Source organism: Centruroides vittatus, unplaced genomic scaffold (assembly GCF_030686945.1).
Source record: "Centruroides vittatus isolate TY-2023 unplaced genomic scaffold, ASM3068694v2 contig_695, whole genome shotgun sequence".
NCBI lineage: Eukaryota > Metazoa > Arthropoda > Arachnida > Scorpiones > Buthidae > Centruroides > Centruroides vittatus.
In genome coordinates this window covers 11,937-17,904 of record NW_027122439.1, presented here as the reverse complement: position 1 = coordinate 17,904, position 5,968 = coordinate 11,937, and positions in this window count along the sequence as shown.

The following is a 5,968-nucleotide window of genomic DNA, read 5'->3' as shown; positions in this document are numbered from 1 at the left end:
CTTCCCCGCAATCGCACTCGTCAGTAGGGCTCCTATTAATCCTATGAAGGTAGGAGTTACAGAAAGCGTGCCCAGAGAGCACTTGAGTAAGGGTGAAGCCTGTGGGCATCCACCATAGGTCTTCCAGCCTTTCCTTGATGTTCGGCAGGATGTTATGAGTATGCCTGCCTTTGGTGGACTCTGTCCACCTAAGCTGCCACCTATTCCTCATTCCCTCTGCTATTTGCCTTTTTATATAAGTGGCTGGTAACACTGTGTAGTCTGTGTTATTCTTGTTAATTGCTGCCTTAGCAAGCTCATCCGCCCTTTCGTTGCCTATCAGGCCAACGTGGGCTCTGACCCACCTGAATTTGATGGTTCCACGTCCTCCACAGCTTTTAATAATATTCTTGATTTCCATCGCAAGATGGTTGCTGTCTTTAAATTGCTTTAATGCATCTATAGCACTCCTGCTATCTGAACACATGGTTACATCCTCGTCACTCATCTTATCGCTATAATACTTGACTGCCATTTTAAGAGCCAACAGCTCGGCCTGAAATACACTGCATCTTCCGTCAAGCTTATATTGTCGGTTGGTCAGTTCTTTCCCATGTTTGAACACCACGAAGGCTGCCCCGACTCCTTCATCCGTCTTGGATCCATCTGTATACACTTCTATATTCTCGTGTCCGTTCTCTGTTGATTCCATTATAGTTATCCGATCTGGTGGGCTGGGAAGGTCGGTGAGAGCCGGCCTGAAACCATAGGTGCCGGCATCAAACCTGAGATCCCCAACACTGATGGCATCCCCTTTCCTGACCCGATAGCGTTGGGCCTTTTCATGTAGCACAAGGTCAATTGGTAAGATTCCACATATCACCAGGAGAGCCTCTGTAGAGACAGTCCGGAAGGCTTTGGCCATACGTAAAGCAGCATGCCTCTGGGCGGCCAATAAGGTCCGTTTGTTCCTTACCTTGTCTGCTGCTATATGCCATGCATTCGCAGCGTAAGTGATCTTGGGAATAAAGACAGCATTGTAAAGTTCTTTGATGGCTGCTGAGTCTAACCCCCAGTCAGCTTTGGCCACCCTGGCAAGGTGATTGAAGAGTAAGTCGCTTCTGGTCTTGACCATAGTGATGTGATCTGCCCAATTCAGGTTCTTGTCCAGAACCACCCCTAAGTATTTCATGGATTGAACTATTTTGATCGAGTCGTTATTCATTTTTATAGTCGGGACTCTCTTATAAAGGTCCGTTTCTCCCGGCCTATGAAACACTATGCCTTGCGTCTTCTTTGAGTTGAATTCAAGCTTGTAATTATGCCCGACTTCCGTAACTTTTTCAAGCAGGGTTGTTCCAACTATCTCTATCTCCCTTCTGGAATTGGCACCAAATAGAAGCACCGTATCGTCAGCATAGGCGTATTCTGTCACTCCTTTGTCAACCCTCAAGAACCCGTCATACAAGACGTTCCAGAAGAAGGGGCCTGAGTTCGACCCCTGTGGGCATCCTCTATTGACCTTCCGAGTAATCTGGACATTGCCGTGTGTGTAACTGACGTTCCGGTTATTGAAGTAATTCCTCACAAGATTGTAGAGGTTTTTCGGACAGCGCCATTGCCTTAGATGCAAGAAGATCTGCGCCCACCAGGCGTGGTCAAACGCCCCTCTAATGTCCAAGCTTAGGAGGCAACAATACTTGTATGCTTTGATAGTGTCTTTGACATCGGTAACGACTGAACAGATGACATCTTCAGTAGATTTGCCCGGTAGGAATCCGTATTGTTTCGGGCTAAACGCCTTTTCATGCAGGACTTGGTAAGTTAGCCTTTGGACGATAAGGTAGTCCAAAACCTTTCCCATCACGGGAAGGAGGCTGATTGGCCTGTAACTGCCCGCCTCGTCTCTCGCCTTTCCTTCTCCTTTAGGTATTATAGTCAGTTTTCCCTGTTTCCAGCGTTCTGGAAAAACGCCATGTTCAAGACATGCGTTGTAAAGCGTGACCAAGGTGTCTGGTATCATCGTCCAAATCTTCTGAACAATCTCACTAGTCAGGTTATCCACGCCAGGGGCCTTGCCCCTCTTTAAGTGACGCACTCCATCTTCCACTTCTGCAAAGGAGAACGGAGGCCCATCCTCTGCCTGATAACTCTCTTCGATGGTTTCCCTGACCTTCCTATGCTCTGGACGGTCAGAGTCAGGGTCATCGACCGGAAAAAACCGGTCCATGAGGGCATTGATAGTGCTCTCAGTATCCATCGTAAACTCGCCGTTGGCATTGAGGCTCCGAAGAATGTTTGTTGTTTTAAGCTTTCCTGTGCAACTTTTATATAAATAACTCCATGGCCTGTTGGAACTAGAAGTACAAAAGTCCTTCCAGGAGGCAAGCTTTGTGCTCAAGATAGCCGCCTTATATTTCTTCTCGTGTTCTCGATAAAGAGTATATTTCCTTTGCCGTTCATTCTGGTCCCTTGCCCTTTGATAACGCCGCCTGAGGCAATTGTTCTCAGACCTTAAAGCCGAAAGCTCAGGGGTCCACCAGGGGACGGCCCTGTCCCGTTTTTTCTTCCTTGGAATTGTCTCACAACAAATATCCTCGAGGACATTAATAAAAGTACTGATTTTATATTCTGCAACTGTACTGTCCTGAATCTCATCCAGCCTAAGGGCCTCAACCGTTTCCCTAAGCTTTGATTCAAGGGTGGCCCAGTCGGCCCTTTTAACATCGTATTTCAGGACACCTTCTTCAGTCTCTCCCGTAATTCCGATCTTGTAAAAGATATAAGAATGATCACTAAGACTAGCGTGTGCCGACACTCTCCAGTCCGTAACATGCCCAAGCGACCTGCCGTTACAGCAAGTGATATCCACCCAGCTTTGCCCTATGGCGGCATCAAACGTGGGGAGGGAACTGGGGTCATTAATAACGTACAGCCCTTTGGCGCTGACAAACTGTAAGAATTCGTCGGCCCGGTCATCGTTATCGGGGTCGCCCCACAGTTGGGAGTGGGCGTTAATGTCCCCACCTATTATGATCTTCTCTCCTCGAAACTGCCCAACGATATTGTCCAATGGGGCAAGAATCTCCTCAAGATCTACGGTTATTTGGCAGTAGATGCTGACCAGAACATACTGGTTGGAACCAGTGCCTATAGTGGCGCAGGCCACCCTACGAGTGCTAAGGTTCCCGTGATAGAAAACTGGGATCCTGGCGTTCCTAACCACTATGGCGGCTAGTGGAGAGGGCTCGTGCAAAAGCACGTATTGCTTCCGAACACAACCTATTGAACCCCTAATACAGTAGGGTTCCTGAATAATAGCAACATCCACTCGCTCCATCGTTTTACATAAAGCTGCCATGGCTCCTTTAGACTTTTGTAGATTAACTTGTAAAACAGTCATTTCATTTTCTTGATTAATGACGGGACTATTGTCCATAATCGATCTTTGTCATTATCATTTTTCTGATTCTCATTATTGATGGGCAGCTCTTGTCGCATGAATTATGGTTATAGTTACTTCCCTTTTCTTTCTTGCAGTTAACACACTCCTTAATGGTCTTTTTGTTTGGACACTCACGATATGTATGGTCTTGGCCGCACTGACTACATACCCGTTTTCCTTCCGGGCAATCCTTGGCGAAATGCCCGAGACGACAACATTTAAAACATTGTATTACAGACACGAAGTCGTCGACTCCACATCTGATCCACTGTATGTTCACTTTCTTGAATTTTTTAAGAATATTCCTGTAAACTGGGGTAACTTCTAGTACCCAGTTTGTTCTGGGCTTGTCTCTCCCTCCCAGAGGGAACTTTGCTATGACTTCTGCTTTATATTTCTTGACATTGTTATGAACTGCGGCTATTCCTTCATTTTGGTGGTAAATGCTTTCTATTACTTCTTGAGTTAATCTTATCTAATATTCCCATCAACTCCAACGTTTTCGTAAAAACGAAGGAGCGTACTCAGGCAAGGGAGGCTGCGGTGAAAATGCATGCCGCCGCCAATCAGATCTTCGGGGTCGTGCTTGCTCTCCGTGAAAGGGTTAAGGCGCTCGAAATCACTGGTACCCATCAACTCAAAAGCACATACTCTGCTGCCGTAAAGAAGAATCTTACGCCGATGAGTCAGACCACAAAACTTATAACAGCCAAATCGGCCAAACTTGAAGGGGTACATAACCCAAAAAATGAGAATCATGATCTAATAATTTCAGCCATAAGGGAACCCGAGGAACCAACACCAATCCCCGAAGAGACAATGGGACTCCTACAAATGCACGTCGATCCCAAAAGGCTCGGAGTTAAAATTAAGTCAGCAAGACCTCTCCCCAGCGGAGACATTAAGATATTGTTGCATGATGAAACCGACCTCCAGACTCTAAAAAAAGCAGTCCAAAATCACGAGGCCTTAGCAAATAAAATACGGATTGTGGATAGGATCAAGAAATTACCAAAACTAATCTTGTATAACGTGCCCAACTACATAGAAGAAGGCGACCTAACTCAGAATATCTATCAACAAAATAGCTTTCTACATGAAATTCTACCCGAAGAAGAGTTTATCAACAGCACCAAAATTAATCGCAGTTTTCGTCCCAAAGGAAACAGCCATACCAGGCACGTCATCTTAAGTGTCCAGCCAGGCATAAGAAACTCGCTCATACAGAACCAAAGAGTCTACATAGGTTGGTCCTCAATTCTTCTGGATGATTATATAGCAATTACCCGCTGCTTTAACTGCACTGGGTTTGGGCATACATCGCACAGATGCACTGAGAAACAGCGTTGTACCCACTGTACAAAGCGCCACAAATTTAAGGACTGTCCACACCTACAATGTGGCCCTAAATGCTATAACTGCAGGCAGTACAACAAGAGAGTCCCAGCAAATAAGGCGGTCTCGACTGATCACAACGCCTTTGACAAATCATGTCCGATCCTTAAAAGGTATAAAGCAACTCAGATTCAGGCAACAAATTATGAATAATGGCTCTCTCCCAGGCATTCAACATGGCCAACAATTACATCTACAAACAGACAAACAATTCAATGCATCCTACAAAGAGTACCCTCAACATACTGCAGATAAACCTACAGAAGTGTAAGGCAGCCATGTCAAATACCATCCAGGCATCTGTAGAATTGAAGGCTGACATCCTTGCTTTCCAGGAACCCTACCTCCACGACGGAAAGGTCGCCCTGTTAGGCAGGGGGAGTATTTATACCTGGAGCAAGGATAATCTTCCGATAAAGACAGGCTTTCAAATTGTCAATAATAACCTGAATGCTCAGTTGGTGACACAATATTGTAACAGCTATATCACTACCATCAGAGTCAGCTACGGCTCTCACCACCTGTTCATCCTCAATGTATATGCTCCACCCTCAGAGGACATCCTTCCCCCTCTTAATGCACTAAAGGGGTATATTAATGAACTCTCCGCAAACCCAATCCTGGTATGTGGGGATTTCAATTCAAAATCCCCCATCTGGCATAGCTTGGTCGAAGATCCTAGGGGCCATGCGGTAAGTGAATTCCTTTCGGAAATGGACCTCCAGTCTCTGAATACTAGCCAGCTGCCTACTTTCTCTAGCAGCAATGGGGAAAGTTGGATTGACTTATGTCTTGCAAACCCAATCCTGTTGAATTTTAAAATCACTTGCCAGACCCAATTGTGTCTATCAGCAAGTGATCACGCCTACATTCTGACCACGATCCTATTTGCAAACTGCCCAGAAAAATTGACTATTCACAACATCACTAACTGGGACCTATATCAGGACTATGTAAAAACTCACTGGGATCCCACTGAGCTTACCTCTATCAATCAACCACATGATATTGATTATGCTGTTGATCAGCTTCAAAATGCTCTCCACAAAGCTTACTTTCACGCCACAAGAATAAAAACCAGTAAGCCCTCAGCCCCATGGTGGAGCCAGGAACTTGCAACCCACAGGAAGAAAGTGCGTGTAGCTAAAA